The sequence below is a fragment of the Engystomops pustulosus genome, chromosome 2 (assembly GCF_040894005.1).
Source record: "Engystomops pustulosus chromosome 2, aEngPut4.maternal, whole genome shotgun sequence".
NCBI classification, from domain to species: Eukaryota; Metazoa; Chordata; class Amphibia; order Anura; family Leptodactylidae; genus Engystomops; species Engystomops pustulosus.
The window spans coordinates 172,288,741-172,315,129 of NC_092412.1; the positions used below are offsets into that span (position 1 = coordinate 172,288,741).

At 42.8% G+C, this 26,389-nt stretch overlaps 1 protein-coding gene across 5 annotated transcripts in view; it reads left to right on the top strand.

The window, feature by feature from the left end:
• Nucleotides 1–26,389, top strand: part of ELAPOR1 (endosome-lysosome associated apoptosis and autophagy regulator 1) — a 627,159-nt gene that overhangs the window by 258,144 nt on the left and 342,626 nt on the right. The gene's annotated exons all lie outside the window — the stretch shown is intronic.

Consider the following 26,389-nt stretch of genomic DNA (forward strand, 5'->3'; position numbering starts at 1 on the left):
CACATAAAGAGCTCTGTGATGGCTTATTTTCTGTGTAACAAATTGGATTTCATAGTGACGGTATTTAACCCCTTAACGCTGAAGCCACTTTTCACCTTCCTGACACGGCCCATTAAAATCTGACATGTGTCTATTTAAGTGGTTATAACTTTGGAACACTTTAACATATCCAGTTGATTTTGAGAATGTTTTTTCGTGACACATTGTACTTCATGTTGGTTGAGAAATTTAATCAATATGTTTAGTATTTATTTATGAAATAAATGGAAATTTGGCAAAAATTTTGAAAAAAACAATGTTTTCCAAATTCAAAATTTTCTACTTTTTGGAAAGTTGGTAATATCACTAAAATAACTTGATAACTAACATTTTCCATTTGTCTGCTTTAACTTGGCATCATTTTTCAAACATCTTTTCCTTTTTTTAGGATGTTAGGAGGCTTATAACTTTAGGTGCAATTTTTCAGATTTTCACAAAAATCATCAAAACCTACTTTTGGAGGGTCAATTTAGTTAGAAGTGACTTTATAAGGCCCACATTACAGGAAACCCCCACAAATGACACCATTTTAGAAACTACACCCCTCAAAGTATTCAAAACAACCTTTGGGAATTTTGTTAACCCTCTTTCATGAGGGTGAAAGATAAATGAAAGTGAAATTACAGAAATCTAATTTTATCTTACTATAGATTCATTGAACACTAAAATTTGCACCTTCACAATGGGTTAAAAAGGAAAATGCATTTTACAATGTTGAGGGCAATTCCTTCTGAGTATGCCAATACCCATTTTGTCACTGTACCCTGCTGTATGGGCACAAGGGGGCACTTGGAATGGAAAGAGCGTTGTTTTGTTTTTGGAGGGCAAATATGGCTGAAAAAGTTTTCATGTGACAGGATGCATTTGGAGAGCCATAATGGTACCAAAACAGAGGAAAGCCCCAACAAGAGACATAATTTTGGAAAGTACACCCCTTGGAGAGTTTAGCAAGGTGCAATTTGTTTATTTGCCCTAACAGGTGTTTGATTCAAGTAGGCCCCAAAAAAGAAAAAGGTGACAATTTTCTCAAAAAAGTCACTTTTACCCCAAATTTTTGTAAGCCACAAGGGATAAAAGATGAAACAACCCCCATAAATGTGTAAAATTATTTCTCCTAAGCACAGAACTGCACCACTTTTGCATATAAAGTGTTGTATGTGTCTGGAAGCATTTGGAGAGCCCTAGTGGTACCAAAACAGAGGGGGACCCCAACAAGTGTCACCTTTTTGGAAAGTGCACCCTTTGGAGAATCTAGCAAGGGGTAATATGTGTATTTTCCCCTACAGGTGTTTGCTTCAATTAGGTCCCTAAAAGGAAAAAGATGAACATTTTCCCAAAAAAGTAACTTTTATGGCTAATTTATGTATCCCATAAGGCATTAAAGATGAAACAACCCCCAAAAATGTGTACTAGCATTTCTCCCAAGTATAAAATTGCCCCACACATGCAAATAAAATGTTGTATGGGTACGCAGTGAAGCTCAGAAGGGAAAGAGGGGCGTTGGCCTTTTAGAAGCCAAATTTGACAGACATCCTTTACATGTGTCAGGATGCATTTAGCCGTAGTGGTACCAAAACAGAGGGGAACCCCAACAAGTGTCACCATTTTGGAAAGCACATCCCTTAGAGAATTTAGGAAGGTGTAATATGTGTATTTGTCCGTAAAGGTGTTTGATTTAATTAGGACTTAAATAGGAAAAAGGTAAAAATTTTCCTATAAAGGTCATTTTACCCCTAATTTTTTATAGCCACAAGGGATAAAAAAATTTAATAACCCCCCAAAATGTGTAAACCTATTTCTCTCGAGTGTAGAAGTACCCCACATGTGTATATAAAATGTTGTATGAGCGCACAGTAAAAGGAAAGGGGGATGTTTGCCTTTTAGAAGCCAAATTTGACAGAAATGTTTGACATGCATTTGGAGAACCCTAGTGGTATAAAACAGATAAGAATCCGAAAAGTCACTCTAATTTTTGAATGCACACCCCTTAGAGAATTTAGCAATGTGTAATATATGTATTTGCCCCTACAGGTGAATGATCCAATTAGGCCCTAAACATTAAAAAGGTGAAAATTTTCCTATAAATGTCACTTTACCCCGATTTTTTGTAAGCCACAAGGGATAATATATTATATATATTAATATTATAATAACCCCGAAAAAGGTGTAAAACTATTTCTCCCGAGTGTAGAGGCCAAATTTGACAGAAATCCTTCATATGTGTCAGGATACATTTGGAGAGCCGTAATGGTACCAAAACAGATGAAAACCTGAGAAGTGACCCTAATTGTTGAATGTACACCCCTTGGGGAAAATAGCAATGTGTAATATGTGGTGTAGTGTAATACACGTGGTGAAATGAGCATTTTGAACATATAGGTCAGTGGTGGCGAACCTATGGCACGGGTGCCAGAGGTGGCACTCAGAGCCATTTCTGTGGGCACTCAGACCATCACTTCAGGACAAAGTTCACCAATTAGGACCAAATCCTGCAGTCCCAGGCAACTTAAGAGATAATGTTTTAAAGCGACATTTCATTGGCTGTTAGTAACTGCGGGAAAAGTGAGAGGCTGTTGACATAACTGCAATGTTCTCGGAGGTCCCCCTGCTGGACCCACCATTCTCATTCTACAGAGAGACCCCAGAGAGAAGCTACAATGAGAGTCTGTATATAGTCTTTCAACTGTATTGGTGGCCTCAGGGGTTTGATACGATTGAAAATTGCGGAAGAACAGGTAGCAATAAGTTACTCCTTAAAATGCCATGTAAATAAGTGGATTTTAGTTGTAGCTTGGGCACACGGTCTGTAAAAGGTTCGCCATCACTGATATAGGTGGTTTCCAAATATGATGTGCAATGGAGTCGAAGATGGAAATTGCAATTATTTCTGGAAAGTTCAATTGGCAATTCACTACCCGCCGCACCGTTCTATAACAACGCGCGTTGGAAATCGGCTATACAATCTTTATTTATTTTTTAAGCAATTTAGACATATAAGGGCTTATTTTTTGCGAGATGAGATGCACTGTAAAAAAAACCCTTCATTTTAGTGGGTTTTTAGCTTATTGAAGCAATTTTATTAACTTTTTACGTGTGGAGGAAAATAAAATCATCAATTCTTGTTTTGGATTTTTAGCATTTTTTGTGGGGGTGTTCACTGTAGCATAACAATAATATATTATCTTTATTCTACGGATCACTATGATTACGGTGATACCTCATTTATATAGTTTATTTTATATTTGTCCAATTTTATTGAAGGAAAACTAGAATAGAAAAAATTGCATTTGTTTTAGTATTGCCATTTTTATAGCGGCATAACTATAGTATTTTTTAGTTGACGGAGCTGGTTGTAAGCTTATTTTTTGCGTGACAAGTTGTTCTTTTCATTGGTATCATTTTGGTCCTAGTAACTTTTTCGGATCACTTTTTAGAACATTTTTTGTAAAGCAATTTGATAAAAAGTTTTAATTTTTGGCAAGTTTTTTTTTTTTTACCACGTTCACCGAGCGGGTCCAATTATGATTAGGATTTATTGTACAGATTGTTACGGATGCAGCGATACCAAATAAGTGGGGTTTTTATTTTTTGATTTAGTCTTTTTTATACTTTATTACTTGTGTACAGGGAAATGTGGTGTTTGGGGGGACTTTCACTTTCTTTATTATTTATTTTTATTTTTAAAAAAAACCTTTATTTTTTTTTACTTTTTTTACAGTTACTGACATCTAAGCTTGAACAAGTGATCTTCTGATCACTTGTTCAAGCTCTTTTACAGGTTACACAATGCAATACAGATGTATTGCACTGTGTAATATAAGACACTGCGCATGCCCAGTGTCTTACAGCCGGGTTCTGCCAGAAGGCAGGGACCCGGCTTCCGGATGAAGATCGCGCAGCCCCGGGCACTGGCAGTCCTGGGGCTGCGATAGGAGCAGCGGACCCCCCCTGGTAAGCGCCGTGCGGGGGGGGGGAGGTCCGATTCACTTTTACTGAACTTTAAATGCCTCTAACACGCCGCTGGGGACTAACACTGTAGATGCTGGAGCAGCGCTCAACAGCACAAGGCAGCAGAATAGCACAGTCTAAATAGCAAAAGTTCAATCCCAGTAGGGGCCTTAACCCAAAGTAGCAGCAGGGGTAAGCAACACAGTTCAATAAACACAGTTTATTCTGTCAGTGTAAGGCACAGTGGTAGATATCTTGTTCGTGATGCCACTTGCAACATCCATCCTTTTTGATGGCTTGAGGGAAGACAGAATCCTGGGTACCTGAGTGTCTGGCTAAGCTCGGCCCAGTGATGATCTATGGTCAAGGTGCTGGGTACCAGGGAACAGTGGCCTCGTCCACAGCCTGGCAGGTCTTCGGCAGGTGGAAGGTACAAGAAATGGAGGGAGAAGCCGACGATGTAGGTTTCTCCCTGGAGCAACCGAGAAGTAGATATGGGATTCCTGATGGTGGTGAATGAGTTGCCCATAGTGGTAATAGCCTTGCACAGGGATCACTCAGAGAGTTTGTAAAGCATAGTTAGTGATTCACTAAGGCGGCATCATAGAAGACACTTGGCCCTTTTCATACCCCTCCAGCAAGAAATCATGAATTTGACATATATTTGGCGAGTCTAGAGTAGGAAATAGAGATGAGCGAGCACTAAAATGCTCGAGTGCTCGCTACTCGAGTCAAACTTTTTCCGATGCTAGAGTGCTTGTTTCGAATAACAAACCCCATTGAAGTCAATGGGAGACTCGAGCATTTTTCAAGGGGACCAAGGCTCTGCACAGGGAAGCTTGGCCAAAAAGCTGGAAACCTCAGAAAATGATGGAAACACCACGGAAATGGACAGGAAACAGCAGGGACAGCATGCATTGATGCCTCTGAGGCTTCCTAATCGCACCATTATGCCAAAATTATGGGCGATGACTGAGTAACCAAGTGAGGCGAGACAGCATCTAAAATACCCAATAATTGACCTTGACACTATAGGGGACGGCATGTGGAGGCAGTGGCTTCAGGCTTCAAACCAATTTAGTAATTCCTTTTCGCGAGGATAGCGTGTAGTGGTTATGGCGGCAGAGAGGAACCAAAGGAGGTGAGCAAGAAGCTCTGAAGTGATTTCCTATGTGAACAAAAGGTTGACGGTATATTAAGTCGATAACACAGCATGGTGGTGACATAGTGACCAAGCTCCATAACGTATCTGGTGAAACACCCGAAAAATGAGCCTGACACAGCTCGTTTGCTAAGGGGACCACTTTTGGAGGCAGCTATGGAGACGACTTTTGGAGGCTGCTATGGAGACGACATGTGGAGGCTACTATGGAGACAACGGGTGTAGGCAGCTAGGGAGACGGCGTGTGGAGGTAGCTGTGGAGACGGCGTGTGGAGGCAGCTGTGGAGATGGCGTGTGGAGGCAGCTGTGGAGACGGCGTGTGGAGGCAGCTATGGAGGCAGCTATGGAGACGACGCGTGGAGGCAATGGGGACGGTTATGGCACCCGAGGTGAGCATAAGGACATTAGAAAAGAGGAGTGAAAAGATTTTAGAGGTAAAAGGTTATAGGTTGTGGGTTAAAGGTTGCTGCAGTTCAAACGATGTTAGTTGGATCTTGGGATTGAGCTGGTGGTCCACTGCCAGGCAAGCTTTCGCCTGTCCAAGCCCCTGCCTCTCAGCTCCTCCCAACCCAAAATGGGCCTGGGGGCCAGAAGCGTTTACTTCAAAAAAATTATAATTTTCAAAGCAGGCGGGTGCTACAAACAGCATTTCTAAGAACCTTATGTATAAGATCAAGTGTAGTAGCGTTCTTATAAGTAATTGGCCTGGTTATGGCGGGGGAAGGGAACGTAAACAGATGCGCAAGTAGCGCTGAAATAATATCGGTAGATGATAAAAGTTTGGCGGTATATTTTGTGGATAACAAAGCAGGGTGGCGACAAAGTTAACAAGTTTGATGTAGAAGCCATTAAAACAACCCAAAATTTTGCTGGACACAGCTTGTTTGCTAAGGGGAGGATGTATGGAGGTAGCTATGTGGACCACTTTTAGGGGCTGCTATGGAGACAATTAAATTTGGATAGTGCCTGTATTTGACAGTCCAAAAATTTTTCAAAACAGAGGAGCGGGTAGGTGGCCCTCCAGAAAAATTAAATACATAGAGTACTATAGCTAGAGCCTGTTGGCCCTGGCAAAAAATAGGCAGTTGCCTCTGCTTTAGTGTACAAAGAGGAGGAGAAGGAGAATGAGGAGGAGGAGTGCATACATGAGAATTATTCAGGTTGGGATGCTTTCACCTGGTGGAGAATCATGAGAAATCCAGGCTTGATAAGCGTCAGCCTGTCAGCGCTGTCAGTGGACAGGCGTGTACGCTTATCGGTGATGATGCCACCAGCTGCACTGAAAACCCGCTCTGACAACACGCTAGCGGCAGGGCAGACAAGAACCTCCAAGGCGTACAGCGCCAGTTCTGGCCACATGTCCAGCTTTGAAACCCAGTAGTTGTAGGGAGCTGTGTGATCATTTAGGACAATGGTATGGTCAGCTACATACTCCCTCACCATCTTTCTGTAAAGATCAGCCCTACTCTGCCGAGACTGGGGACAGGTGGCAGTGTTTGCAGGGGTGACATAAAACTGGCAAAGGCCTTGTAAAGCGTACCCCTGCCAGTGCTGGACAAGCTGCCTGCTCGCCTACTCTCCCTCGCTACTTGTCCCGCAGAAGTACGCCCTCTGCTGCTAGTGGTGTCAGAAGGGAAATACTGTTTCAGCTTGTGCACCAGGGCCTGCTGGTATTCATGCATTCTCACACTCCTTTCCTCTGCAGGGATGAGAGTGGAAAGATTTTGCTTGTACCGTGGGTCCAGGAGAGTGAATCGGTGCTGGAATAAATTCTTTGAATGCGAGGGTCACGGGATAGGCAGCCTAGCATGAAATCTGCCATATCCGCCAGAGTCCCAACGCGCAAGAATTCACTCCCCTCACTGGCCTAACTCTCCATTTCCTCCTCCTCCAACTCCTCTTCTTCTGCCCATACACGCTGAACAGATAAGGACTGAGCAATGGTCCCCTCTTCTGTCTCGCCAACATTCTCCTCCTCTTCCTCCTCATCCTCCTCCACCTCCTCCGATACGCGCTGAGAAACAGACCGGAGGGTGCTTTGGCAAGGGAATCTTCTTCCCCCATCTCTTGTGATGAGCGCAAATCTTCCGACTTCATGTTGACCAGAGAGTTTTTTTAACAGGCCAAGCAGCAGGATGGTGAGGCTGATGATGGCGGCATCGCCACTGGCCATCTGTGTTGACTCCTCAAAGTTACTCAGCACCTGACAGATATCGGACATCCACGTCTACTCCTCATTGTAGACTTGAGGAAGCTGACTGACCTGACTACCAGTTCTGGTGGAAGTTGACATCTGGCAGTCTACAATCGCTCTGCGCTGCTGGTAAAATCTGGATAACATGGTTAATGTTGAATTCCACCTCGTGGGCAAGTCGCACAACAGTCAGTGAGCAGGCATTTGGAGGCGGTATGTCTTAAGGAACATCTGAACTATGAGGCATGGCACATGTGTCAGTCTGCCGAGTTGCAGTGCCGCCACCAGGTTACGGCCATTGTCACACACAACCAAGCCTGGCTTCAGGTTCAGCGGTGCCAGCCACAGATCAGTCTGCGCCTTGATGCCCTGTAATAGCTCTTGGGCGGTGTGCCTTTTATCGCCTAGGCTCAGCAGTTTGAGCACCGCTTGCTTTCGCTTAGCGACGGCACTGCTGCTGTGCCTAGAGCTACCGACTGATGGCGCCATGCCAAGGATGGTAATTCAGAGGAGGAGGTGGAGGAGGGGTAGGAGGAGGCATATCAGGCCTCAGAGACAGTGACCGAGGTAGGCCCCGCAATCCTCGGCGTCGGCTGTATATGAGCGGCCCCAGTGTAAGACTCGGTCCCAGCCTCCACCAAGTTAACCCAATGTGCTGTCAGCGATATATAGTGGCCCTGCCTGGCAGCACTCGGCCACGTGTCCGTGGTTAGGTGGACCTTGTCAGAATTGGTCAGGGCACCGCGTTAGTCAGGGCACGGATGATGTTGTCTGACATGTCGTGGTGCAGGGCTGGGACGGTACATCGGGAAAAGTAGTTGCGGCTGGGGACCGAATACCGAGGGGCGGCTGCCGCCATGAGGTTGCAAAAGGCCTTGGTCTCAACCAGCCTATAGGGCAGCATCTCCAGGTGATTTTGGAGATGTGGACGTTGTTTGGATGTGGATGTTGAGGGCTTGGGCGTGTGGGTGGAACTATATTTCCTCTTGCGCTCCAGCGTCTGGGGTATAGACAGCTGAACGCTGCGCATGGAGACATTGGTGGGCGCTGTGGAGGATCGTGGAGGCGAAGGTGTGGTTTTCGTGCGGGAGGTGTTTGTACCGGGGTCCTGGGCAGGGGGCTGACTAGCAGAGGCAGCAAATGACACAGGGGAAGGAGCAGTGGTGGGCCCGGCCGGAGGTGAACAGCCTTGGTTCCACTGAGTGGGGTGTTTAGCATTCATATGCCTGCGCATACTGGTGGTAGTTAAGCTAGTAGTGGTGGAACCCCTGCTGATCCTGGTGTGGCACAGGTTGCACACCACAGTTCGTCTGTCATCCGCTGTTTCTTTAAAGAACCTCCAGACTTCAGAAAATCTAGCCCTGCGACTGATGACAAGGTCAAAATCACATCGTCCGCGAATAGCCCCACTTTATGCTGTCTTAATCCTACTGATATCCCTTTTATGTTCGGGTCACAACGGATCCATTCCGCCAGAGGTTCCATTACCATAACGAACAATAATGGGGAAAGTGGGCACCCTTGGCGGGTCCCGTTTGTGATTTTGAATGGTGTTGACATTACTGAGTTATTCATAACTTTTGCAGAAGGGGATGAATATAAAGCTTGGATGGCTTTCTTTATAGGGCCCTCGATTCCCAGTTTAGAAAGGACTGTGAAAGCATAATTCCAGTGAATTCTATCAAACGCCTTCTCCGCGTCCAGTGTTAGGAGCAGAGAAGGCGTCCGAGCTTCCTCCATAACCTTCATTATATCTATAATTCTTCTCGTTCCATCCGGAGCTTGTCTCCCTTTTGTGAAGCCTACTTGATCGTTATGGATCAGGCATGGCAACACTTGTAATAGCCTATTAGCTATTATTTTTGCGTATAATTTAGTGTCACTATTCAATAGCGAGATAGGTCTAAAATTCTGTGGGATTGTCGGGGGTTTCCCCGGTTTAGGTAAAGTGATGATTGTGGCCTCTAACATTTCTTGGGGAAGGGAGCCTTCTGTCATTGCTATATTGAAAATAGATATGAGGTAAGGCGTGAGGATGTTTCCAAAGGTCAAGTAATATTCGTTTGAGAACCCATCGGGTCCAGGGGCTTTATGTTTTTTAAGTTGTTTTATTGTTGATGAGATCTCTTCTGCTGTTATGGGTCTATTAAGGGAGTCTTTTTGTGTTGGCGTTAATTTTGGGAGGTGAATCTTCTCCAAAAAGGAGTCTATTGCCTCTTGAGAGGGTTGGGGGGTCCCATTATCCTCTCTCAGATTATAAAGGGACGAGTAATATTCGCTAAATAGGTTGGCAATTTTTATGGGGTGAGTTTCTTTATTTTGCTTGTCCTGTGAATTGTACAGGAAGGGGATTGTTGATTTTATTTTCCTCGGCTTGACCTTATTGGCCATCAACTTACTGGGTTTGTTATATGCCGTGTAATACGAGGCTCTAATGGACAACAGTTCCTTTTCGTAATCATGTAACAGAGTGGTCCTTAGAGCCTGCCTAGTCTCTGTTAGTTTATTTTTGTTATTTATATTAGGATCTATTTTTATATTGTCTTCTATTTTTTGTAAAGCTTTTAGTAGTTCTTTCACTTTCTTATTTTTTGTTTTTTGAAATTGAAAGCCCATCTGCATCAGAGCTCCTCTCACTGCTACTTTATGAGCTAACCATAAATTGAACATGTTTACCCTTAGTTCTACATTGTGCTGGAAGTATTCTAGTATAGCTTGGGTTATTTTTTCTTTATATGTAGGTAATGAATATATAAATGGTGTGTTCCTCCAATACCATTGTGAAGGGATACTGCTGGAGAATGATAGATTCACATAGATTGGGGAGTGGTCCGACCATGATGTAATGCCTACATTTGATTCTGTGATATGAGATAATGCTCTCTTGTCTGCTAGGCATAAATCAATTCTTGTAAATGACCCATGTCTATGCGAATAAAATGAGTACTCTCTAGATGTAGCATTTAGACACCTGTATGTGTCATATAGAACTTCCTTACTTAACCATTTGTTGAGCGAGATGGGGGGAATCCTGCAGCTTGCCGTTGTATCCATATTGGTATCAGAGATTATATTAAAGTCACCCACTAATATCAAATTACCTTTTTGTATCTTCCTGACTTTCTTAATTGTTTTGTTCAGGAATCTAATTTGGGATTTATTTGGTGCATATATATTCACTAGAGTGAACAGAATTGAATTAATGGTGCATACTATTGCTAGATATCTCCCCATCTCATCACACAAGGTTTCCATTACTTTAACATCCAGGTCTTCCCTGAATGCTATTAGTACCCCTGCCTTTTTAGCCTCTGCATTTGCCATATAAATCTTGGGGAACCTATTGTTTTTGAAAGAAGGACAATTGTTCTTCATAAAGTGTGTCTCCTGCAGGCATATTATGTCTATCCTCTCTTTTCTTGCATCCTTCCAAACAGATGACCTCTTAAATGGGGAGTTCAGCCCCTTTACATTTAAACTCATTATTTTAACTGCCATTAGCCTTTTTATTAACCTGCTTCTTTGACCTCAAGGTTGGCAACATTAGTACATGTACCTGAGTATTGGCCTGAGTAACTAATGAACTCATGGAACTAATCAAAAACATGAATACAAAAACTTTTACAGTGGAAACCGGGAAATGTATATCCTGCTGCTTCCACCACATAGTACCACAACCTGAAACAAAGGGTTGTAAAAAAAACAGCTGAAAATTTTTGCAGGAGATGGTCTAGCCTGCATCAAATTGGGGGGCATAAAGTTCACCTGGAGTGTCTCTTGGCCTAATAATGCAGCTTATTCTTCTGGACATCTCACCTCTGTTGCCAGTCTTTTTCCACTTGTGACGGGCGTTTTGGGCTTGGGTTTTGCAGGGTTTCTCCTACTTCTAGGCCCCATGAGGTAAGTAGCTGTGGACCATCTTCTGGGTTATTCAACACGTAGTTGAATAATAAGAAACCAAGAGTGGCAGCCTCCACACTATATGCGCCTAAAGAGAGGGGTGGACTGGGGGTTCCCAATATAAAGAACTACCACAGAGCAATAGTGGCACAACAATTGAAGAAGTGGTGTGCACCAGAACATAATTCTAGTTGGCCTACTATAGAATCCCATATAGCAGGGGACAAACCTTTAGTAAACTTAATGTTGGCACAATTATTACAGCCCAGTACCACCCTTGCGGGGAACTGGACTCCGTCAATTAGGTCTTCTATGGAAGTCTGGAAAGCTTTAGTAGAAGCAATGAAGAAAGAATCCCCTAGCAAAGAAATTAAGGTACCGCTGAGGGTATTAGAATTCACGATTCCGAATATCTCATTGAAAAAGTGGGTGGAGAAAGGAATGGTCCATATAGAGGACCTATATAGTCAGGGAATGATGAAGTCCTTTCAGAATCTACGCACCGATTACCAGTTAGGGGATAAAGAGAGGTTTAGGTACCTCCAGGTGGCTCATTATGTAAAGAACCTAAAAAACAATAAAGTAGAAATACCAGTAGGCTTGTCAAACCTGATAATACCAGGGAAGCATCTACCTAAATTTCAAACTAGGAACCTATACGAAACTTTCCAGAAGGAAACATGTGATTCAATAACTAAACCAATAATTAGGTGGCAAGAAGATATGGGGAGGCAGATCCAGTATGAAGACTGGAAGCTAGCGAGCATTTGGGCTAAAAAAGCAACAGCGAATGCAAACATGATGGAAGTGCACTTGAAGTGCGCCACTAGGTGGTACCTTACCCCGACCAAAGTGGCACGAATATACCCAGAATCCTCAGACAGGTGTTGGAGATGTGGTAGGGATAAGGGAACAATATTCCACATATTTTGGTCATGTTCAGAGCTAAAAAATTTCTGGAAAGAGGTCTTTAAATTGTGTTCAAAAATGGCCTCAACCCAGATTCCGTCCAACCCAGCGCTGGCAATATTAGGATTGGATATTCATAAAATACCTTTCAAAAATAGAAGACTTATAGGTCATATTCTAATGTCAGCAAAATTACTAATTACCAGACTTTGGAAGTCCACCTCCCCTCCCTCCATGAAATGCATGAAAGACCTATTAGCGGAACATTGTGCATTTGAAAGACTAATCGCGTTGAGAAACAATAGGGTATCGTCATTCCACGATATGTGGGACCCATGGATCAAAATCCATCCGAATCTATCTCCAGTAGTGAGCGGGCTGAGTGAATAAAGTTACAGAAGAGAAGTAATAAAGGATGTGGACGAGCAGGAGAGATAATGATATGAGGATAATATGTAGATAAGCCATTACATGCCTTAAGTAGCTAAAATTATCAATCCCAAGGACAATAAGTTACTGATAGGAAATAGTTGAGGGTAGGCCTGAAAAGTTCTGTTGTTTAATGTTCCTGTGTTATAAAGTAAAATGGTGTAGTTTGAAAATAAAAGTCACAATTCTATAGTCACAAGACGAGCTATAACAGAATATTTATCTAAAACTAAGAGTAACGATTCAGTACAGTGTGGTGGTGTAGGTACATATCGTAACCAATGTATTGTGTAACCACAAAGCATAAAGGGTATGAACCATATTAGATTGTATATGGAATAACAGAATACACAATTGTAAATGACTAAATTTGTGATATGCATTGTATTGAAAATATTTCAAATAAAAAAAAATTTATTTTGAGAAAATCTAGCCCTGCCAAGGGGGCTTCACTATTTGAAACATTTGGCGCTGATGCACCAGCTCTGGCCCTGCCTCTCCGTCTGGCCCCACCACTGCCTCTTTCAACCTGTTCTCGTATAGGACTCGCCTCCATCTCACAAGCACTGTGTTCACCCGGCCTATCCATCCAGCTTGGGTCTGTCACCTCATCATCCTCCGATCCCTCAGTCTGCTCCCCCCTCGGACTTCCTGCCCTGACAACAACTTCACCACTGTCTGACAACCGTGTCTCCTCATCGACACCTCTTTACACACTTTTTCCACTACGTCAAGAAGGTCATCATGACCCACAGACTGCGACTGGTGGAAAACCTGTCGGGAAAGATCTCAGCAGCAATGTGACAAGTGGTTTGTGACTCTGGGAAGAGTCCAGAAAACAGTTCCTCAGAGTATGCCGGCTCAAATGCCAAATTTTCCTGGGAGGGGGCAAACTGGGGGAAGGAGGTTGAGGTGGAGTAGCTGGAAGAGTGCTCACTTGGGTAACAACTTGGGAGGACTGCGTGGAAGACTGACTGGTGGACAAATGGCTAGAAGCATTGTCCGCAATCCACGACATCACCTGTTCGCACTGTTCTGGCCTCAACAGTGCTCTACCACGAGTCTCAATAACTTGAGACATGTAGCTTTGCGGCGTTCCCCTGCTCCCTCATCAGCAGGTGGTGTCTCACCCCGCCCAGGACCACAGCCTCTGACCCCTGTTGTAATTGGACGCCCACGCCCTGCTGGTGACCATGCCCAAGACCGATTGTACAAAATTAGGCCAGTAGTGACTCATTTTAATGAGAAATTTATGGAGGCTTATACCCCACAAACAAATGTAGCCATTGACGAGTCACTTGTACTTTTTAGAGGTAGGCTTAAATTTCGGCAATATTTGCCAAGCAAAAGAGCTAGATACGGAATCAAAGTTTACAAGCTCTGTGAAAGTGAAAGCGGATACAGTTCCAAATTCCGTATCTATGAGGGAAAGGACTCCCTTAATGCCCCCCTGTCCTAACCACAAGTGGTAAAATTGTGTGGGATCTTTTATTCCCCCTGATGGGTAAAGGCTATCACCTTTACATAGATAATTTCTATACAAGTGTCCCTCTCTTTCAGTGCCTCCTTGAAGAAGGAACAGTGGCCTGCGGAACAATAAGGAAGAATCAAAGAGGCCTCCCAAAAAATCCAGTGGACATTAAATTGAGACAGGGTGAAAGCAAGTCCTTGTGTCAGAGTAACATCATGCTGACAAAATATAAGCACAAGAGAGATGTGTTTGTCCTCACATCTATCCATGCAGATTACAGCACCACTGTCTCTGTTAGAGGAACCAATGCCACAGTCCTCAAGCCAGTTTGCATACAGGAGTACAGCCAACATATGGGAGGGGTTGATCTAGCCGATCAAATGCTACAGCCATATAATGCGATTCGCAATTCCCGCAGTTGGTACAAAAAGATTGCAGTGCACTTAGTGCAAACTGAATTGTATAATTCCTTTAACATTTACCGCAAGACCCAGCAACAAGTAACCTATTTGGCATACCAAGAACAAGTAATAAAGCAATTACTGTTCCCAGAGGGTAAAGAGGGTGCGAGCACATCCCATACTAGTCACGCCAGCAGAATTGTGCTGGGACAACATTTCCCATCTGAGATCCCCCCTCCCACAGAAAAAAAAAGATGACCATACTATAAATGCAGTGTGTGCTACAAGAAGGGAACACGCAAAGATACCGGTTATCAATGCGACACTTGCCCAGATAAGCCAGGGTTGTGCATCAAAGACTTTTTCCGCTTACCATACTTCCCTGGAATATTCATTTTATTGTTATTTTATCATTTTCGTCATTGTTATACGATCCTGAAGAAACATGCCCAAAATTTCATTGCAACGTTGGCCATTTACAAATTGATATTATACCTAAAATTTAAAACCACATTTCATTTCATTTCATTATACCCCTAGATGAATACAGAAGGAACAAGTGTTCTTCACAACATATGCAAATAGATTTTGCCTGGATTTAGTTTTACTAGCCCCAAAAACTTTCATTATACCCCTAGATGAATAATTTCTGCTTTCTGGGTGTTGTTTTCAATAACGTTCGCTTATGGTGTTGTTACATTATTCTGTTAACTCAAATCTACTATAAGTGTGGAATGGGGCCTATAAGTCACTATTGCTTTATCCTGGAAGCTTTAAGGGTTTAGTTTCCAAAATGGAGTCACTTGTTGGGGTTTTTAACTGTTTCCATTCCCCAAAGTCTTTGTAAATGAAAGGTGTGGCATAAAACTTTCAGGAAAATTTACTCACTCATAGCCAAATGGTGCTCGTTGTCGCTCTGTTCTGTGCCCTGCAATATGCCCTGCTATATGCACTAAAAGCAGTTTACACCCACATGTGGGGTATTTCCATGCTCAGGAGGAATTGTGCAATAAAATGGTGTGTGTGTTTTTTACTACAACCCATTGTGAAAAATTTTACTTCCATATCATCTTAATTTCTGTAAAACACAGGACGCGTAGAAAAAGTCAATATACCCCTTTATAAATTCCTTCAGGGGTGTAGTTTCCAAAATGGGGTCAGTTGTTGGGGGGTTTTTAAATGTTCCCATTCCCCAGAGTCTTTGTAAATGGTGCTCGCTCTGTTCTGTGCCCTGCTATATGCCCCAAAAGCAGTTTACACCCACATGTGGGGTATTTCCGTGCTCGAAAGGAATTGTGCAATAAAATGGGGTGTGGGTTTTTTCTTACAACCCATTGTAAATTTGTACATTTTAGGCCTAAATTAATATATTAGTGAAAAAAGTTGAATTATTCTTACCGTTAATTCCTTTTCCATTAGACCACCATGCCGGCCCCACATGGAGGATGACCCTTGACCTTGCAGGGACAGGAAGCGGAGAGGTTAAAACACCCCCCTGCATCCACCTACCAGTGGCTTCCAATAACGAACCTTGGCAGTGGATTCAACCCATTTATTATATGTTTCATTCACATACAGCATAGGCATAATACATTCAATTTATCAACAATTTATTTCATAGGGTGGGAATATACATGGGCCGTCGTGGTGGACTAATGGAAAAGGAATTAACGGTAAGAATAATTCAAATTTTCCCCTACCGTCCCCCATGACGGCCCCACATGGAGACATACCAAATAACCATCTCTTAGGGGGGACAACAGCCTGTAATACCTTCCTACCGAAGGCTAACTCTCTAGTATTTTCTAAGTCTAGTCTGTAATGTTTAGCAAAAGTCATATGATTGGACCAGGTTGCAGCCCTACAAATTTCCTGTATTGATGCTCCTCTCTTCTCTGCCCAGGACGTTGCCATGGCCCGAGTTGAGTGCGCTTTAATTGTTCCTGGAGCATCTAATTGTTGAGCTGCGTACGTTGTTTTGATGACTGACTGAATCCATCTTGCAATTGATGATTTGGAAGCTTTCTTGCCCTTATTCCTGCCTCCATACTGAAGGAGGATGTTGTAATCTTGTCGCCAAGATTCAGTCTGTTTGAGTTTTTGCAATAGAGTTCTTTTGACATCCAAAGAGTGCCAGGCCACCTCTTTTTAATTTTTTGGATCCTGGCAGAAGGAAGGTGGGATGATTTCTTGATTCCGATGAAAATCAGCTGAGACCTTTGGAATAAAAGTTTTGTCTATGGTTACCGTTATTCTGTCACTAGATATCTTTAAATAAGGCTCTCTAATGGAGAGGGCTTGTATTTCTCCCAATCGTCTAGCTGCGGTTATAGCTATTAGAAATGTTATTTTTAGGGTAAGATGTTTTATGCTAGCTGACTCTAGAGGTTCAAACGGGGGAATCCGGGGGTGCGGGTGACCAGCACAGGCTTGTTTTGCCTGTGCACGCATGCGCACGCACGCCCGGCCCCGCTCCCAGTCCTCCTCGTGACCACTCACGATTGACTGATCTCGTGACGGGGCGGAGCGTCTGGGGCGTGGATGTACGCTGCAGGGCGCGCTCATTTAATCTGTGCAACTGAACCTCACACACAGACCCACTGGTCCTACAAGGCCGTGCACGGGGACGCTGCAATTGGGCCCCCACAGCCCCAACCTAACCACTAGTCCGTACCTACGATTCAGACCAAGGTAAGAGTACAATGGGGCAGATTTATCAAGCAGTCTGAATGTCAGAGTATTTTCAGTTGCCCATGGCAACCAATCACAGCTCAGCTTTCATTTGACCAGTGCTCATGAATATTTTAAAGGGGAGCTGTGATTGGTTGCCATGGGCAATTGGAAATATTCTGACTTTCAGACACTTGATAAATCTGCCCCAATATCTTGGCGCTTTTTGCTTCACCTTTACTTTGGGCCCCTTGATATTTGTCGGTATATGAAACTTACTATCTGCAATCCCCCCCCCCCTTCTTTTACAATAGGGACCATCTACCCTTGTGTCTCCCGCCTAGAGTAAGGTAGGACTGTTTGATATTGACACCACCCATTTGGCTTTGGGTGCTTTGGTTTATTGATTGAAACAATGTTTTATGATTGCTCTCACTAGGGACTCTTTTTTTAGCGCACCGCATTTTCCCCTGATGAGCCCAAGAAGGGTGAAACAGGTCCTGTCGGGATTTGGTTGCCATGACCCCTACGATGTGTATCAGTGTCCATAGGATGAAAAACTGTCCATAACCGATTACTAGATGGTTATTCTCCTCTATTTCCCACTGGGACCACTCGGTTGTGTAGGCTTTTTTATAGGGCTATCCAGCCAGAGATAGGTTCCTGTCGGGGTTGTGGCCAATTAGGACCACGACTCCGAGGTTAGGTTCTCAGGGTATCAAAAAAGTTGGACTTAGGGTGTATCAGGGAGAGTGACATTGTCATCTTGACCCCATTCTTGACATCCACAAGTCCTATCTTACCCTGCTTACATTCACCTATCCTCTTCACTCTGTGTGTTTCTTTTTTTCTGGACGAGCACTCTGACGTATCTCGCCTGAGACAATACTAAAAAACACGCATTGCGTCTGTGGAATACGGATAGGGTGTCTGGTGACATATGCTGCTGAGCCTCCAAGGTGAGCCATGTACTAGCTCCTCAATTTTGCTGTTTGTATACTTTAAACATTAAGGCCACCCAGCTCATGTTTTGCAAATGTCTCTTTCTTTCCTAGATGGGGTTCATGCACTAAGGATTCTGCATGGAAGCAGACTTTTTGTATTATAATACGTTTTTTATGTATCTTGAGATTTCAGTAAAAGTTACATTTTAGATCACTTCTTTGTATGTATTTTTTGCTGTAAGGATATTAAGTGATCAGGGGTCATTATTTTAATTGACCACCTTTTTGGATTGTTTTAGTTTAGAACTAAGGAGAGATCCCAAAATGGAACTCTTTGTTTGAATTGCGGGCTCATCCTGGAGGTAGCCTTAACAAATCTCTTAATCCATCTATGTTCTGCAAGAAGTATATCAATGAATGCCCCCAAAGCCGATATCTGTTCCTTCAGTGTATTGGTTTTTAGACCTTTTTCAAATCCTGCCTGTAGATAATCTAGGACCTGATAAATATTGGGACATAGGGGTTGCTGCTCCACAAAAAGATACAAATCTTTTCCATATTTTGGAATATATTGAAAAAGTTATCGGTTTACGACTTGCCTTAAGTGTAAAAAGTAGAAGATCCAAAGCAGTACAGCTAGCAGTGGGTGCTGAAGCCGGTGATCCCTTGGCCAGGGTCTCCAATATAGGTTCAGTGAAGAGGCAGCACTCCTTGTAGTAGTGAAAGGGGTGAAGCTTTATTCCATAAAAAGCAACGTTTCGGTGTACCGTTATACCTTTATCAAGCATAGTGTGAGTAACAAACAGCCAACTATTTAAGGACCAACAGACCTGCTGATGGTAAGTGACAGTAATTCAGTATACATCATACAGAAAAGTGACAAACAAGTAATAACATTATTCATATACATGTTATAAAGTGACCAGTAGTGCCAATATATTATTATGAAGTGTGCCATCATCATAAAGTGACATAGTGCAAAAGTAAACTCAGTAAAACACGCCCATCGGTTTGTAGACCTCCTCCACGTCTCCTCCTACTCATTCATGAAAAACGAATTGTTTCAGCTTGGCCACCTGTTGTATCACACCATGATCATTTCCAAACAGGAAGTGTATACTTTGACCTCCAGGGAACCGGAAGTGAGGTAACCGGCTTGGATAGTGCATGTGTATTGAAGGTATTGAGTTGATGGTGGCCATCTTGGATAAGGGCAGCCCTCTTCTCATTAGACCAACACCAATATGACAAGAGGTAAGAATTAAAATACCATTATTTTTAGCACACGTTATGTGGATCAGCACATATTGTTCGTCCCCAGTGTACAGAGGACTCACTCGTGCCAAGTACCTCCCTAGTGCCGCAGGATCCATCGGACGACAGACCTGAAGCAAGATGGGGATATAGTAACATTGTCCCGAAAGTGTAATCGCCAGTTGGGATGACAATCCCACCTCATAGAGTCGTGGATGAAGGTCTGGGGAGTTGTTAGAGGGTTATGCCGGGCCAATTGAATTTGAATGGGAGGCATGGGAAAAACGGTCCATCCAATGGGGGTTTTCAAAATATGTCTTGAACTCTGTAGATATAAAGACATATGTATTAGTTGGATGTAAAGAACAATCTAGTGTTACATAATACAAGAGATGGTAGGGACAAAGAATACATTCAGGCTAAGGTACCAACACTCCACCATGTCTGCTCCTGTGTTAGATTATGCTATTTATATTAAATTCAATATTCAAACCATATGGATGGAGTGTGTTTAATCGATGGATCCATTTTAATTCACATTTTCTGAGAAGTTGTGCCCTGTCACCACCCCTTCTCAATGGAGGAATGTGGTCAATGAGGATAAAGCGCAATTGTGAATCGTTATGTCCTTTTTCAGTGTCGAATGACGGGAAGATCCCGTCTCTTTTTACGTATCGTATATTTATGCTGTGTAATCCTGACCTTGAATTCGTTTGTGGTTTCACCAATGTATTTTAGTCCACATGGACATATCAACATGTAAATTACATGGTCACTAGTACACGTTAAATAATGTCGTATTTTGTAAGAAACTCCTTCATGTGTAAAAGACTTGCCTTTTTGCATCAGTGAGCAGTTGATGCATGATCTGCATGTGAAACTCCCAGTGCGTGTAATTCCCATTAGACCCGTTTGTATAGACGATCTTAATGGTCCCACATCTGACCTCACAATACGGTCACCAATATTCTTGGCCCGCCTGTATGAGAAGAGGGGGGGATTACGGAATTCAGGCACACCGGTGGATTCCTTCGCTAGTGTATTGCAGTGTTTTTTTATTATTTAAGATATTCGGTCACTTTTATCGGAAAAGGTAGAAATAAATGGAATTCGACTGGAGTTGTGCCTTTTATTTTTAGGTCTCAGTAAATCCTTCCTATTGTAAGTGTTGGCAAGATTCCTATTTTTGTCAATAATCATTTTAGGGTAACCTCTTTCCAAGAATTTTTTTGACATTTTCTCCATGTTGGACTGGAAATTCTTTTTACCCAAAGAAATCGACTTAGAGGTAACGATTTTAACATGCTTCTTGGGTGTGCACTGTCATATTTTAGTAGGGTATTCCTATCTATAGGTTTGACAAATAGGTCTGTGTATAATGCATATTCTGCATAAGATACTGTAACATCTAGGAACTGAATCGAATTTTCTGAGTACACCACCGTAAATTTGATATCTTTATCTATGGAGTTCAGGTAAGTGTGAAACAGGGTAAGTTCATCAATAGTCCCAGTCCACAAGAGGAAGATGTCATCTATGTATCGCCACCACTCCACAACATGTTGGAAGTGGTGGGACACATAGACAAAGTCCTCCTCAAGTGACGACATCATGATATTGGCGTAGCTGGGAGCCATATTTCCCCCATAGCTACACCCCGCAATTGTGTATAAAATTCGTTACCAAATAAAAAGTAATTGTTATACAGAATCAGGTGTAACATATCCAAAATTAACATGATAGTTGACATTTTTCTACAGCTTTTAACCCTCTGAACTGGTCAATGGAGGTATACAAAGCCACCACGTCGAATGAAACCAACATGAGATGGTTATGTTGGGACAAGTTAATGTTTTGTAATTTGTTAAGAAAATCCGATGTGTCACAAATATATGATTTGCTTTTCATTACAAAGTCTCTCAGGACAACATCGAGAAAAATTGCAAAATGTGAAAAAACAGAATCGCGGCCAGACACAATAGGCCTACCGGGGAGATCGTGGAACAGTTAGGTACTTGTGCATGTTTTCTGTAATAATGCCTTCTGATAATGCTCTGTCTAGATGGAGTTTTATTTTTCGTGCAATGTCAAATTTGGGGTCACCTGGAAGAAGCTTGTAAATTTAATTGTCGAGGGAATTCAGTAATATATGCTCAGGTGTCCATGATGACGATAGCCCCGCCCTTATCGGCTGGCTTGATAGTGATATCGCCATCACGGACCAATACCTTCAGCGCATCTATCTCCTCAGAAGTCATATTAGTTTGTCGTAATGTCATATCAGATCTAAGATCCCCAATATCATGTTTAACAGCCTCTATGAAGGTGGCTATAGCGGGTACTTCTATATTTGGGACAAAATTGCTTTTGTTATGCAGCCCAAACAGTTTTGGATCTAGTATTTTATCACTAATGACATTATGTACAGGATTATTATTGAACCAATATTTAGTTTTATATTCCGAAAAAATCTATACAGATCTTGTTCTACCTCAAACCAATCTGTTTGTGTACAAGGAGAAAAGGATAATCCTTTTTGTAATAATGACATTTCAAAATCATTAGTAGAACGTGAGGAGATATTTACCACGATGGCTTCTGTTGTTTTGTCACAGTCCTTTGCGGTTTGTGTGCGGCTCCTTATTAGTTTCATTCTTCCTCCTTCAGTGCCAGTGTTGTCCAGCCCGCAGGGATCTTTTGCGTTGGTCCAGTCCTGGCCTAAAAAAAGAGTCTCCAGAGTTCATTTTGTACATTTTTCCATATGTCACACCTGATTCTGTATATCAATTACTTTTTATTTGGTAACGAATTTTATACACAATTGCGGGGTGTAGTTATGGCGTGCAAATATGGCTCCCAGCTACGCCAATATCATGATGTCGTCACTTGAGGAGGACTTTGTCTATGTGTCCCACCACTTCCAACATGTTTCACACTTACCTGAACTCCATAGATGAAGATATCAAATTTACGGTGGTGTACTCAGAAAATTCGATTCAGTTCCTTGATGTTACAGTATCTTATGCAGAACATGCATTATACACAGACCTATTTGTCAAACCCACAGATAGGAATACCCTACTAAAATATGACAGTGCACACCCAAGAAGCATGTTAAAATCGTTACCTCTAAGTCGATTTCTTTGGGTAAAAAGAATTTCCAGTCCAACATGGAGAAAATGTCAAAAAAATTCTTGGAAAGAGGTTACCCTAAAATGATTATTGACAAAAATAGGAATCTTGCCAACACTTACAATAGGAAGGATTTACTGAGACCTAAAAATAAAAGGCACAACTCCAGTCGAATTCCATTTATTTCTACCTTTTCCGATAAAAGTGACCGAATATCTTACGTAATAAAAAAACACTGGAATACACTAGCGAAGGAATCCCCCGGTGTGCCTGAATTCCGTAATCCCCCCCTCTTCTCATACAGGCGAGCCAAGAATATTGGTGACCGTATTGTGAGGTCAGATGTGGGACCATTAAGATCGTCTATACAAACGGGTCTAATGGGAATTACACGCACTGGGAGTTTCACATGCAGATCATGCATCAACTGCTCACTGATGCAAAAAGGCAAGTCTTTTACACATGAAGGAGTTTCTTACAAAATTCGACATTATTTAACGTGTACTAGTGACCATGTAATTTACATGTTGATATGTCCATGTGGACTAAAATACATTGGTGAATCCACACACGAATTCAAGGTCAGGATTACACAGCATAAATATACGATACATAAAAAGAGACGGGATCTTCCCGTCAGTCGACACTTTTTGGAAAAAGGACATAACGATTCACAATTGCGCTTTATCCTCATTGACCACATTTCTCCATTGAGAAGGGGTGGTGACAGGGCACAACTTCTCAGAAAATGTGAATTAAAATGGATCCATCGATTAAACACACTCCATCCATATGGTTTGAATATTGAATTTATTATAAATAGCATAATCTAACACAGGAGCAGACATGGTGGAGTGTTGGTACCTTAGCCTGAATGTATTCTTTGTCTCTACCATATCTTGTATTATGTAACGCTAGATTGTTCTTTACATCCAACTAATACCTATGTCTTTATATCTACAGAGTTCAAGACATATTTTGAAAACCCCCATCGGATGGACCGTTTTTCCCACGTCTCCCATTCAAATTCAATTGGCCCGGCATAACCCTCTAACAACTCCCTAGACCTTCATCCACGACTCTATGAGGTGGGATTGTCATCCCAATCGGTGATTACACGTTCGGGACAATGGTACTATATCCTTGTTCAGGTCTTGTTTCAGGTCTGTCGTCCGATGGATCCTGCGGCACTAGGGAGGTACTTGGCACGAGTGAGTCCTCTATACACTGGGGACGAACAATATGTGCTGATCCACATAACGTGCGCTAAAAATAATGGTATTTTAATACTTACCTCTTGTCATATTGGTGTTGGTCTAATGAGAAGAGGGCTGCCCTTATCCAAGATGGCCACCATCAACTCAATACCTTCAATACACATGCACTAGCCAAGCCGGTTACCTCACTTCTGGTTCCCTGGAGGTCAAAGTATACACTTCCTGTTTGGAAATGAACATGGCGTGATACAACAGGTGGCCAAGCTAAAACAATTTGTTTTTCATGAATGAGTAGGAGGAGACGTGGAGGAGGTCTACAAACCGATGGGCGTGTTTTACTGAGTTTACTTTTGCACTATGTCACTTTATGATGATGGCACACTTCATAATAATATATTGGCACTACTGGTCACTTTATAACATGTATATGAATAATGTTATTACTTGTTTGTCACTTTTCTGTATGATGTACACTGAATTACTGTCACTTACCATTGACCAATCAGCAGGTCTGTTGGTCCTTAAATAGTTGGCTGTTTGTTAATCACACTACGCTTGATAAAGGTGTAACGGTACACCGAAACGTTGCTTTTTATGGAATAAAGCTTCACCCCTTTCACTACTACAAGGAGTGCTGCCTCTTCACTGAACCTTGCCTTAAGTGTAGAGATCACACTGTCTGACAAGCCTCTTGACCTCAACAGTCCCTATTCAGGATCCAAGCTGAAAGCTTCAAAATTTGCGGGTTTGGATGATATACTGGTCCCTGATGAAGAAGGTCCTTCCGATCGGGAAGAAACACTGGCTCTGCTACTGCTAAGTCCTTTAGTGTTGCAAACCAATTTTTCTTGGGCCGAAAGGGGACTATCACAATCACCTTTGCTCTGTCCGAGATAATCTTTTGTATCATCTTGGGAATTAATGGCAATGGGGGGAAGGCATACATCAATGGGGCGTCCAACCTGTGATTGAATGCATCCCTCTGAAGGATTGAAACTTCTTTTTGTAGCAAGAAGAAACGACCCGTTTTGGTGTTTTCTCTTGTAGCAAAGAGATCTATTGTTGGAACTCCGCATCTTTTTGTTATCTGTCCATATACTTCCTGGTTCAGAGACCATTCTCCGACTCAGAAAGTCCTCAATTACATTTTGATCTCCTTTTAAATGTATTGCTGTTAGGGAAAAGAGATTGTTCTCTGCCCTGGTGAAGATCTTCCATGACAGATGCAACAGGTCCTGACAGGTGGTGCCCCCCTGATGGCGGTGATGGGCTACCGTCGTCACATTGTCTGAATAGATTCTGATTAGAGACGAACTTTACCCGATGCTCGAGTGCTCGTCTCGAATAACGAGCCCCATTGAAGTCAATGGGAGACTCGAGCATTTTTCAAGGGGACCAAGGCTCTGCACAGGGAAGCTTGGCCAAACACCTGGGAACCTCAGAAAAGGATGGAAACACCACGGAAATGGACAGGAAACAGCAGGGGCAGCATGCATGGATGCCTCTGCGGCTGCTTAATTGCACCATTATGCCAAAATTATGGGCAACAGCATGGCCATGACAGAGTGACCGAATGAGGCTAGATAGCATCTAAAACATGCAATAATTGACCCTGACACTATAGGCGACGGCATGCAGAGGGAGCTGCTGCAGTGGCAGGCTAGAGAGTGTCAAGGCGACATACCCTAAATGGACTCAGGTTTCACCAAAGGAGGTGAGCAAGAAGCGCTGAAATGATTTCCTATGTGAACAAAAGGTTGACGGTATATTTAGTCGATAACACAGCATGGTGGCGACATAGTGACCAAGTTCCATAACGTATCTGGTGAAACACCCGAAAAATGAGCCTGACACAGCTCGTTTGATAAGGGGACGACATGTGGAGGCAACCATGGAGACGACTTCCATGATTAAGAGCGACAGTATGGGGCATCCATATTGCGCTGCTATGATTGCAACTTCAGGTCTCCAGCATGGTGGCGACAGATGGGCCGAGTTCCACTATGTATCTGGTGAAACACCTGAAAATTCTGCCTGACACAGCTCGTTTGATAAGGGGATGATGTATGGAGGCAGTGAAGCAGTAGTAGATTAAAGGTGCTGCAGTTAAAACTATGTTAGTTGGATCTTGGGATGGAGCTGGCGCTCCGCTGCCAGGCGAGCTTTCGCCTGTCCAAGCCCCTGTCTCTCGGCTCCTCCCCACCCAAAATGGGCCTTGGGGCCAGAGGCGTTTACTTTGAAAAAATTATAATTTTCAAAGCAGGCGGGGTCGTTTGAATATTTCACCTAGGAATAATGGAATAGCATAGTGGTTCTATTTTTAATAGTTTTTTTGGAAATGGTTCCATGATTAAGAGCGACAGTATGGGGCATCCATATTGCGCTGCTATGATTGCAACTTCAGGTCTCCAGCATGGCGGCGACAGACGAGCCGAGTTCCACTATGTATCTGGTGAAACACCTGAAAATTCTGCCTGACACAGCTCGTTTGATAAGGGGACGATGTATGGAGGCTGTGAACTAGTAGTAGATTAAAGGTGCTGCAGTTAAAACTATGTTAGTTGGATCTTGGGATGGAGCTGGTGCTCCGCTGCCAGGCGAGCTTTCGCCTATCCAAGCCCCTGTCTCTCGGCTACTCCCCAAACAGCACTTCTAAGAACCTTTTGTATAAGATAAAGTGTAGTAGTGTTCTTATAAGTTTGGGTTATGGCGGGTGAGG